Consider the following 12,992-nt stretch of genomic DNA (forward strand, 5'->3'; position numbering starts at 1 on the left):
CATAGTCATTGTGCAAACCATTCCAGTGCCAAATAGTGAAAGATAATATGGCCACAATGCCCATAGAGACAAGGATTAGCTCACCTGCAAGACACAAATAAATTTAGATTAGTGCCATGCTAACCACTGCTACCAAATAATATTAAAGGGACATTTCACTCATAAATGAAATTTATGTCAGATGTTTAAAGACCTCAATTGCAGACTAATGTCAAAGTGAAACCACGTCACATGACATCAGTTGTGTAGATCCAGCAATATGCCTCAATGCCAAATGACTGGAAAACATGAGCACCATCTAATTTTCCTCTGGTTTAATGTTGTGCTTATCTTTTCCATTCATTTGAGGTGGAGGCAAATAGCTGGATCTACAAAACCAATGTGGGTTCATTTTGACATTAGAATACTTTAGAGTTCTAAAAATGTTGACAAACTTGTATCCAACTGTCCTATGTATGTTTGCTAAGATCCTTTGTAATACAACATTATATAAAACATTAAGTGTTTCATCTCAGCTAAACAATAATATTATGTTACTCACTAGGGATGTGAAACTTTGTCTCCATTTTAATCACCTCATGGAGCTGGCTCTGTCTGACTCTACAGGTAAAGCGGTTGATGTCAGTCTCCTTTATGATAGTCTTTAGTTTGACTACGTAGAATCCCTCATAGTCTCTGACGGTCCAGCAGATAGAGTGACCTCTTCACTGTCCAGCCACTCCAACTCAGGCTCAGGGAACCAGCCTTTAGTTACACACAGCAGAGCCATCCCTCCTTCTTTCTGTCCCTCAATGGAAACCTCTGGCTTGGATCCTATAGCTACAGACACAAAGGGAGACTGGAGATAAAGTACTACTGAGATTGGGAGGAACATCACATGGGTTGTTGTATTTAAGAAATGTACCTCTGACGTAGACTTGAATGGTGGAATCATCATCATGTGTCTTAGACTCAACAAGACATTTATTTTCCTAGCCACCGTGCTTCTACACCTGCATTGCTTGCTGTTTGGGGTTTTAGGCTGGGTTTCTGTACAGCACTTTGAGATATCAGCTGATGTACGAAGGGCTATATAAATACATTTGATTTGATTTGATAATGTCCATCATCAGTGCCTTGTACCCTGGTCAATTTCAAAGAGGTGTTGCCCTTCTTCAGTTCCTCTTTAAACCTTCTTATGGCTGGGGGCAGTATTGAGTAGCTTGGATGAATAAGGTGCCCAGAGTAAACTGCCTGCTACTCAGTCCTAGTTGCTAATATATGCATATTATTAGAATATTTGGATAGAAAACACTCGGAAGTTTCTAAAACTGTTTGAATGATGTCTGTGAGTATAACAGAACTCATATGGCAGGCAAAAACCTGAGAAAAAATCCAACCAGGAAGTGGGAAATCTGAGGTTGGTCGTTTTTCAACTCATTCCCTATTGAAGATACAGTGGGATATTGGTCATGTTGCACTTCCTAAGGCTTCCACTAGATGGCATCAGTCTTTAGAACCTTGTTTTATGCTTCTACTGTGAAGTGGGGCCAAATGAGAGGGGAATGAGTCAGGGCTCTGCCAGAATGCCTTGAGCTCGTGATGCTCATTCACGTGAGAGCGAGCTCTGTTCCATCGCAATTCTACAGAAAAAGGAATTCTCCGGTTGGAACATTATTGAAGATTTATGTTAAAACATCCTAAACATTGATTCTATACTTCGTTTGACATGTTTCTACGGACTGTAACGGAACTTTTGGACTTTTCGTCTGCTTGTGCGTCATGAAGTTGGATTACTGGGCTGAACGCGCTAACAGCAAGGAGGAATTTGGACATAAATGATGGACATTATCGAACAAAACAAACATTTATTGTGGAACTGGGATTCCTGGGAGTGCATTCTGATGAAGATCATAAGTGAATATTTATAATGTTATTTCTGACTTCTGTTGACTGCACAATATGGCGGATATCTTTTTGGCTTGTTTGGTCTCTGAGCGCCGTACTCAGATTATTGCATGGTTTGCTTTTTCCGTAAAGCTTTTTTGAAATCGGACACTGCGGTTGTAAAAAGGAGAAGTGTATCTAAAGTTCCATGTATAACACTTATATTTTCATCAACATTTATAATGAGTATTTCTGTAAATTGATGTGGCTCTCTGCAAAATCACCAGATGTTTTGGGAACATAACGCGCCAAAGTATACTGAGATTTTTTTATATAAACTTTATCGAACAAAACATACATGTATTGTGTAACATCAAGTCGTATGAGTGTCATCTGATGAAGATCATCAAAGGTTAGTGATTCATTCTATCTCTATTTCCAATTTTTGTGACTCCTATCTTTGGCTGGAAAAAATGGCTGTGTTTTTCTGTGACTTGGCTCTGACCTAACATAATCGTTTGTGGTGCTTTCACCGTAAAGCCTATTTGAAATCAGACACTGTGGTGGGATTAACAAGAAGTGTATCTTTAAAATGGTGTGAAATACTTGCATGTCTGAGGAATTTTAATTATGAGATTTCTGTTGTTTTGAATTTGGCGCCCTACACTTTCACTGGCTGTTGTCATATTGATTCCGTTAGCGGGCTCTCAGCCCTAAGAGGTTTTAAACAACGATGTCCTTCCCTCGTAGGAGTGGATCTGATCATGGTATTTGTCTCTACCGTCTTGGTAAAAATGGACTCTAATGTTTGACTGAGGGTCAGGGAGGTTGATGCTGAACCAGTCAACTCTCATGTCCTCAGCACTGATGTAGGTTTGACGTAACAGAGTAGAATGTCATCACCAGCCACAGCAACAATGGCACAAGTCGGACCAAGAACCTCAAACTTCTCTGGAAAGAAAAACAACCAATCAATATCAAAAACGACCATGCACATCATCAGCTGTTGGTCCATTTCAGACTTTAACAGACCACACTAAAGATCAACACCAAACCTGGCCCAAATACTTAAGGTTTGCTTGATTTAGCTTGGTTGCCAATGGAATAGCCTAGTACCGAAAGTGCAAACCGTAGCCATCATTCATGGAAATCCTCACATCATTCACACACACACACACACACACACACACACACACACACACACAAAGAACATGTGAGGTCACTCTACCAGAGCCTGCTCTTTGAAGGAGAAGCAGGAGATAGTCACACAGACAGTATGTCCAAGTCCACATTATTTCTGAAAGAGAGGATAACATAAGGTATATAAAACATAAAGATCCTGAGCTCTAGACCCGCAATGTGATTCAAAGTAGGTGATGTTATGGATCATATGATAAAATCTGGATTTATTATACCTCCTGAGACCACCTGAGACCTAAGACAGGAGACTACTTCAGACAGACATTCAAAAATATGTAAAACTTGGTCCTTTTATTTAATAATATAAAGCATTTCTCCCATTATCTCCATAATCCCTGACAGCTGCACTGAGGGATATGACAGACAGACAGACAGACAGACAGACAGACAGACAGACAGACAGACAGACAGACAGACAGACAGACAGACAGACAGACAGACAGACAGACAGACAGACAGACAGACAGACAGACAGACAGACAGACAGACAGACAGACAGACAGACAGACAGACAGACAGACAGACAGACAGACAGACAGACACACATTATTTAATCACCTGAGGCCAAAGACTACTTAAGACAGACTTTATTAAATATGCAAAACTTTTTATCAAGGCCTGTCTGGTTCTCTCACACAGCTATTGCCAACCATCAACATTGACTTGAATATTAATTGCTGGGATTTATTAGTATAAAGCATTTCTGCCATTAACTATATTTTCTCTGATAACTTTAAACATATACAAATAATACTTATGATTAGATTCATGCAGATCACAATTGAGAAGAGTTTGGCTTAAAGCTCGCTGGCCTGTGGGGAAAGACTGGAGAGAAAATACATCTGGTGTGTCTACTGCAAGGCAGGGAAGTAGCTTCAACATAACTTGTTTTTCTTGTAGATGAGATGGAATCCACACTTTAATCAGCTTGAGTTAACTTGACTTGAGTTAACTTATGAGGAAGTAGGTGAGAGGTGGCATAGTTTATGGAAACAAAACTCTATTAAACTGGCTACACTGAGATGTCACACAAAGAGATCACAGGAGGCTGGTAAGGGGAGGACGGCTCATAATAATGGCTGCAATGGAGTAAATGGAACTGTATCAGTAACATGGAAACCAGGTCTTTGATGTGTTTGAGACCATTCTATTAATTCCGTTCCAGCCATTACTATGACTCTGTCCTCCCCAATGAACATGCCAGCAGCCACCCGTGATAGAGATGCAAGCGATCGCCCATACCATGTACCTCGTCAGACTGGATGTGAAAGATTTGAGCAAATCCATTCAAAGACATAGCAATGTGTACACATATTTATTCAACAACATAGTTTTAGATTGTAGCAGAAAAGGATATATTTTTAAAGAACCTGTAATAATGAGCCATAAAAGGCATGTCTTCCCAGTGCTGAGGGATCATCCACTTCCCTCAACCTGTTGTTTGTTCACTTTCACAGGATTGTTTTTCTTACTCTCCTTTCAGTTTTTAAGTCTGTCCTCTTTATATTACCATCCATATGTCACATATTGATTGAGGCATCCACTGTGGTGGGTTGTTGGCATGGACAACAAGAGAACTATGGCCTTATTGCACAGACATCAAGTTGACACTAGAGGGCAGTAGACACACACTGATCACAGTGACATGTCATTGCAGAGATGGAAGAGGAAGTGGGACATCCCACGCCCTCGTTTATTTTTTTCAATCAATCAATCAAATGTATTTATAAAGCCCTTCTTACATCAGCTGATGTCACAAAGTGCTGTACAGAAACCCAGCCTAAAACCCCAAACAGCAAGCAATGCAGGTGTAGAAGCACAGTGGCTAGGAAAAACTCCCTAGAAAATTCAGAACCTAGGAAGAAACCTAGAGATGAACCAGGCTATGAAGGGTGGCCAGTCCTCTTCTGGCTGTGCCGGGTGGAGATTATAACAGAACATGGCCAAGATGTTCATAGATGACCAGCAGGGTCAGGTAATAATGATAATCACAGTGGTTATAGAGGATGCAACAGGTCAGCACCTCAGGGGTAGGTCAGGGTTCAATAGCCGCAGGCAGAACTGTTGAAACTGGAGCAGCAGCACGACCAGGTGGACTGGGGACAGCAAGGAGTCATCAGGCCAGGTAGTCCTGAGGCATGGTCCTAGGGCTCAGGGCCTGAGAGAGAGAGAAAGAGAGAGAGAGAGAGAGAGAGAGAGAGAGAATACTTAAATTCACACTGGACACCGGATAAGACAGGAGAAATACTCCAGATATTACAGACTGACCCTAGCTCACCGACACAAACTACTGCAGCATAAATACTGGAGACTGAGCAGGGAGGGGTCGGGAGACATTGTGGCCCTGTCCGACGATACCCCCAGACAGGGCCAAAGAGGCAGGATATAACCCCACCCACTTTGCCAAAGCACAGCCCCCACACCACTAGAGGGATATTTCCAACCACCAACCTACCATCCTGAGACAAGGCCGAGTATAGCCCATGAAGATCTCCCACAACCCAAGGGGGGGCGCCAACCCGGACAGGAAGATCACGTCAGTGACTCAACCCACTCAAGAGACACACCCCTCCTAGGGATGGCATGGAAGAGCACCAGTAAGCCAGTGATTCAGCCCCTGTAATAGGGTTTGAGGCAGAGAAGGGGAGGAACCGGAGAAAGGGGAACTGGCCAGGCAGAGACGGCAAGGGCGGTTGGTTGCTCCAGTGCCTTTCCGTTTACCTTCACACTCCTGGGCCAGACTACACTCAATCATAGGACCTACTGAAGAGATGAGTCTTCAATAAAGACTGAGTCTGAGTCTGCGCCTCTCACATGGATAGGCAGACCATTCCATAAAAATGGAGCTCTGTAGGAGAAAGCCCTGCCTCCAGCTGTTTGCTTAGAAATTCTAGGGACAGTAAGGAGGCCTGCGTCTTGTGGCCGTAGCGTACGTGTAGGTATGTACGGCAGGACCAAATCGGAGATAGGTAGGAGCAAGCCCATGTAATGCTTTGTAGGTTAGCAGTAAAACCTTGAAATCAGCCCTTCCCTTAACAGGAAGCCAGTGTAGCGAGGCTAGCACTGGAGTAATGTGATACATTTTTTTGGTTCTAGTCAGGATTCTAGCAGCCATGTTTAGCACTAACTGAGGTTTATTTATTGCTTTATCCAGGTAGCCGGAAAGTAGAGCATTGCAGTAGTCTAACATATAAGTGACAAAAGCATGGATACATTTTTCGGCATCATTTTTGGACAGAACGTTCCTGATTTTTGCAATGTTATGTAGATGGAAAAAAGCTGTCCTTGAAACAGTCTTGATATGTTTGTCAAAAGAGAGATCAAGGTCCAGAATAACGCAGAGGTCCTTCATAGTTTTATTTGAGGCGACTGTACAACCATCAAAATTAATTGTCAGATTCAACAGAAGATCTCTTTGTTTCTTGGGACCTAGAACTAGCATCTCTGTTTAAAAGTAGAACATTTGCTGCCATCCACTTCCTTATGTCTAAAACACAAGCTTCCAGGGTAGGCAATTTTGGGGCTTCACCATGTTTAATCGAAATGTACAGCTGTGTATCATCCACATAGCAGTGAAAGTTAGCATTACGTTTCCGAATGACATCACCAAGAGGTAAAATATATAGTGAAAACAATAGTGGTTCCTAAAACAGAGCCTTGAGGATCACCAGTTGATTTGTCAGAGGACAAACCATCCACAGAGACAAACTGATATCTTTCTGACAGATAAGATCTAAACCAGCCCAGAACTTGTCCGTGTAGACCAATTTGGGTTTCCAATTTCTCCAAAAGAATGTGGTGATCGATGGTATCAAAAGATGCACTAAGGTCTAGGAGCACGAGGACAGATGCAGAGCCTCGGTCTGGCGCCATTAAAAGAACATATACCACCTTCACAAGTGCAGTCTCACTGCTATGAGGGGGTTTAAAATCAGCGTTTATACGTTGTTTGTCTTGCAAGAAGGCAGTGAGTTGCTGCACAACAGCAGTTTCTAAAAATGTTTAGAGGAATGGAAGATTCGATATCGGCCGATAGTTTTAAAAATATTTTCTGGGTCCAGGTTTGGCTTTTTCAAGAGAGGCTTTATTACTGCCATTTTTAGTGAGTTTGGTACACATCCGGTGGATAGAGAGACGTTTATTATGTTCAACATAGGAGGGCCAAGCACAGGAAGCAGCTATTTCAGTAGTTTAGTTGGAATAGGGTCCAGTATGCAGCTTGAAGGTTTAGAGGCCATGATTATTTTCATCAATGTGTCAAGAGATATAATATTAAAAAACTTGAGTGTCTCCCTTGATCCTAGGTCCTGGCAGAGTTATGCAGCTGAGCTTTGGAGGAATACTCAGTTTTAAAGAGGAGTCCGTAATTTACTTTCTAATGATCATGATCTTTTCCTCAAAGAAGTTCATGAATTTATCACTGCTGAAGTGAAAGCCATCCTCTTTTGGGGAATGCTGCTTTTTAGTTAGCTTTGTGACAGTATCAAAAATAGATTTGGGATTGTTCTTATTTTCCTCAAATAAGTTGGAAAAATAGGAGGGTCGAGCAGCAGTGAGGGCTCTTCGATACTGCACGGTACTGTCTTTCCAAGCTAGTCGGAAGTCATCCAGTTTGGTGTAGCGCCATTTCCATTCCAATTTTCTGGAAGCTTGCTACAGGGCTTGGGTATTTTCTGTATACCAGGGAGCTAGTTTCTTATGACAAATGTTTTTTGTTTTTATGGGTGCGACTGCACCTAGGGTATTGCGCAAGGTTAAATTGAGTTCCTCAGTTAGGAGGTTAACTGATTTTTGTACTCTGACGTTCTGGGTAGTAGGAGGGAGTCTTGAAGGGCATCTAGGAATCTTTGGGTTGTCCGAGAATTTATAGCACTGCTTTTGATGGTCCTTGGTTGGGGTCTGAGCAGATTATTTGTTGCGATTGCAAACATAATAAAATGGTGGTCCAATAGTCCAGGATTATGATGAAAAATATTAAGATCAACAACATTTATTCCACGGGACAAAACTAGGTCCAGAGTATGACTGTGGCAGTGAGTAGGTCCAGAGACAAGTTGGACAAAACCCATTGAGTCGATGATAGCTCCGAAAGCCTTTTGGAGTGGGTCTGTGGACTTTTCCATGTGAATATTAGTCACCAAAAATTTGAATATTATCTGCCATGACTACAAGGTCCGATAGGAATTCAGGGAACTCAGTGAGGAACGCTGTATATGGCCCAGGAGGCCTGTAAAACACTAGCTATAAAAAGTGATTGAGTAGGCTGCATAGATTTCATGACTAGAAGCTCAAAAGACAAAAACGTCTTTATTTTTGTAAATTGAAATTTGCTATCATAAATGTTAGCAACACCTCCGCATTTGCGAGATACGCGGGGGATATGTTCACTAGTGTAACCAGGAGGTGAAGCCTCATTTAACACAGTAAATTCATCAGGCTTAAGCCATGTTTCAGTCAGGCCAATCACATCAAGATTATGATCAGTGATTAGTTAATTGGCTGTAAATGCCTTGGAAGTGAGGGATCTAACATTAAGTAGCCCTATTTTGAGATATCACAGTCTCTTTCAATAATGGCAGGAATGGAGGAGGTTTTTATTCCAATGAGATTGCTAAGGCGAACACCGCCATGTTCAGTTTTGCCTGACCTAGATCGAGGCACAGACACGGTCTTGATGTGGATAGCTGAGCTGACTACACTGACTGTGCTAGTGGCAGACTCCACTAAGCTGGCAGGCTGGTTAACAGCCTGCTGCCTGGCCTGCACCCTATCTCATTGTGGAGCTAGGAGAGTTAGAGCCCTGTCTATGTTCATAGATCAAATGTGAGCACCCCTCTAGCTAGGATGGAGTCTGTCCCTCCTCAACAGGCCAGGCTTGGTCCTGTTTGTGGGTGAGTCCCAAAAAGAGGGCCAATTATCTACAAATTCTATCTTTTGGGAGGGGCAGAAAAGTTTTCAACCAGCGATTGAGTTGTGAGACTCTGCTGTAGAGCTCATCACTCCCCCTAACTGGGAGGGGGCCAGAGACAATTACTCAATGCCGACACATCTTTCTATCTGATTTACATGCTGAAATTATGTTGCACTTGGTGACCTCTGACTGTTTCATCCTAACATCGTTGGTGCCGACGTTGATAACAATATCCCTATACTCTCCACACTCGCCAGTTTTAGCTTTAGCCAGCACCATCTTCAGATTAGCCTTAACGTCAGTAGCCCTGCCCCCTGGTAAACAGTGTATGATTGCTGGATGATTTGTTTTAAGTCTAATACTGCGGGTAATGGAGTCAATGAACTAGGTAGGCCACATCCAGCTGCTATCGCATTGTTGTCTATGGGAGAGCTGCCCGCTTAAGTAGACCCAATACTGACAACTTCTTTTCAGTGGTAAACGACAGGAGTCAACTGTCTTCATTTATCCACCATCTTTGGCCATGGCAGTGTGCCTGTTGTGCTGTAGAGATGAAAGCACTTGATCACGTTGGGAAATACAAACTAGTTATTTCATTCTATTTCAGCTTGTATTAATAAGAAATAATGTACTGACTAGTATATCATGGTACTTACATATTTGACAACTGCCTGATACGGTAACTAAGCAGTGCTCTCTATTGTGGTGCTATGCGCACTGGTCAAATGCAGTACACTGTATTATGAGGTGTAGTACATTATCATTTTAGAATAACCAACAAAGTTCCACCATACCAGTCTTAGAGCAGTGCTGTATACTGTATCCCCCTTTTAACACTACTGGGCCAAACCAAACTGTACTGGTTGGCTCTGATATTTACCTTCCACAAGGTCCTGTCCATCATGGTTCCTGCAGCTATGTTAAATACGTAACCAGGCCAGCCCAATACAGCTCTGTTCAGCCTGTTTTGTCACGACTTCCTCCGAAGTCGGTCCCTCTCCTTGTTCGGGCGACGTTCGGCGGTCGACGTCACCGGTTTTCTAGCCATCACCGATCCACCTTTCATTTTCCATTTGTTTTGTCTTGTCTTCCCACACACCTGGTTCCAATTCCATTCATTACATGTTGTGTAACCCTCTGTTCCCCCCATGTCCTTGTCCGGAATTGTTTATTGTAAGTGCTTGTGCACGTTATGTCTGGTGTGCGTCGAATTTTGTACACATTCATTGATCGTTCTGTTTTCCGGTGGGTTTTTATTATTAAACTGCGCTGTTGGAAACACAGTTTTTGCTTTCCTGCGTCTGACTTCTCTGCCGCCAGTACTCACCCCTTACATGTTCAGTCAGTAGTGTGAAAGGGTATATGAGCTATATTCTAAATGTGTGTCTCTGGGTCTATGTGTTGGCTGTGGTTAGTGGTGATGTGAGACTGCTGGGACAGGCAGGAGACAGAAACAGGAAACACCATAGTCCTCCTGGAAAGGGTGGCACACATCCCATTACACACTGCAAAGAGGAGAGGAGAAAACACATCCACTCTGTCCCAACCTCCAAAACAAGAGAATAGGCATATCTACAGTATGTTATCCAAAAGGTGATAACTGCAGTAGGATGGATAAAAGGTGATAACTGCAGTAGGATGGTGAAAGCAGATTTACTTTTTGTATTTTGAGTGGGCTTGGTTTTAACGAAGTGTTGGACCTTTTTCTTCGCAACCTTTGTATCAAAGTCTATAGATAAAGCCTGTGGGCTTGTTTCTTGATCAAGCGGGCCCTGGATAGGTTCTCGAGGGAGAGCGGGAGAAATACGATTTTCAATGTCCTTGCTAAGGGTGTTAATTCCTGCGGACCTGGTGTCTGGCAAATCCCCATCTAGTCTTTGTGACTTATCTTTTACCCTTTTCACAAATTTTTCTCGACCTTCGTTCTTCACATAGTGGAACTGCAGGAGAACATTGGTCTACGTTTCGATCGTCCTTTAACACTTTGTTACCCTTGTGCTCTGACACTGTGTGGGTTGGGTGCAGGAACGTAGCAAACAGCTCGATTGTAGCGGTAGTTGTTTCGATGGCGACATACTTCACAGTTATTTCGACCGCGGTGGTTATTGGATTTGTGGTTTCGTGGTAGAAGCCATTGTTGTGCATCATCTTTCAACGCTCCAATACCTGATAATGCACCCTCTAACTGGAGTAAAACTTAGGGCTGAAATCCCGTTAACGGGATCGATATGACAACGGCCAGTGAAAGTGCAGGGCGCATCTTATACCGTTTTAAAGATAGAATTCTGATTAATCCAGCCACAGTGTCTGATTTCAAAAAGGCTTTACAGTGAAAGCACCACAAAAGATAATGTTAGGTCACCACCAAGCCACAGAAAAACAGCCATTTTTCCAGCCAAAGATAGGAGTCACAAAAAGCACAAATAGAGGTCAAATTAATCACTAACCTTTGATGATCTTCATCAGATGACACTCATACGACCTCATGTTACACAATACATGTATGTTTTGTTTGATAAAGTTAATATTTATATCAAGAAATCTGAGTTTACATTGGCGCGTTACGTTCAGTAGTTCCAAAAACATCCAGTGATTTTGCATAGCCACATCAATTTACAGAAATACTCATCATAAATGTTGATGAAAATACAAGTGTTACACATGGAATTATAGCTATACTTCTCCTTAATGCAACCGCTGTGTCAGATTTCAAAAAAGCTTTACGGAAAAAGCAAACCATGCAATAATCTGAGAACGGCTCTCAGAAAACAAATACATTTATCCGCCATGTTGGAGTCAACAGAAATCAGAAATAACATTATAAATATTCACTCCCAGGAATCCTAGTCCCACAATAAATGTTTGATTTGTTCAATAATGTCCATCATTATGTCCAAATAGCTACTTTTATTAGGGTGTTTAGTACACAAATCCAAACGCACGTGCGGGTCCAGCCTGACATCGGATGAAAAGTTCAAAAAGTTATATTACAGGTCGTGGAAACATTTCAAACTAAGTATAGAATCAATCTTTAGGATGTTTTTATCATAAATCTTCAATAACGTTTCAACCGGAGAATTCCTATGTCTGTAGAAAAGCAATGGAACGCAGGTTGCTCTCATGTGAAATGCGCGTGACTGAGCCCGTGGCTCTCTGCCGGACACCTGACTCATTCCCCTCTCATTCAGCCCCAAATCACAGTAGAAGCCTCATTCAAGTTTCTAATGACGGTTGACATCTAGTGGAAGCCTTTGGAAGTGCAACTTTACCCATATCCCACTGTGTATTCGATGGGGGTTGAGTTGAAAATCGACCAACCTCAGATTTCCCACTTCCTGTTTGGATTTTTTCTCAGGTTTTTGCCTGCCATATGAGTTCTGTTATACTCACAGACATCATTCAAACAGTTTTAGAAACTTCTGAGTGTTTTCTATCCAAATGTACTCATAATATGCATATATTAGCAACTGGGACTGAGGAGCAGGCTGTTTACTCTGGGAACCTCTGGGCATCTTATTGATCCAAGCTACTCAATACTGCCCCCAGCCATAAGAAGTTAACAGCAACAGTTCCAACCTAGGTATGTTTTTAATGGGGGAAACTAAACATTAATACATATTTATATGGATATTTAATTTCATTGTTATTTGTTTTTGTCTATGTTGCATTTGTTTTAGGCATAAGGGCAATGAAATGTACTTGTCACGACTTCCGCCGAAGTCAGGTCCACTCCTTGTTCGGGCGGCGGTCAGCGTCGGCAGTCTTCTAGCCATCATCGATCCACTTTTCATTTTCCATGTGTTTTTCTCGTTTTTTCTCACACCTGGTTTCAATTCCCTCAATCACTTGTTGTGTATTTAACCCTCGTTTCCCCCCATGTCTTTGTGTGGTATTGTTTATTGTAAGTACTTGTGCACGTGTTGATTGGTACGCAATGGGTTTTTGTATCCATATCTTGTTATTTTCATGCCGTTGGTTTTGCTATTAAACTGCTCAGGCTATTACCAAATTCTGC

At 42.1% G+C, this 12,992-nt stretch overlaps 1 pseudogene; it reads right to left on the bottom strand.

Moving 5' to 3' along the window:
* Positions 1 to 516: 516 nt before the first annotated feature.
* On the bottom strand, positions 517 to 9,881 carry LOC121845745 (annotated as a pseudogene).
* Positions 9,882 to 12,992: the final 3,111 nt, after the last annotated feature.

This window comes from Oncorhynchus tshawytscha, unplaced genomic scaffold, assembly GCF_018296145.1.
Source record: "Oncorhynchus tshawytscha isolate Ot180627B unplaced genomic scaffold, Otsh_v2.0 Un_contig_3158_pilon_pilon, whole genome shotgun sequence".
Classification (NCBI taxonomy): Eukaryota; Metazoa; Chordata; class Actinopteri; order Salmoniformes; family Salmonidae; genus Oncorhynchus; species Oncorhynchus tshawytscha.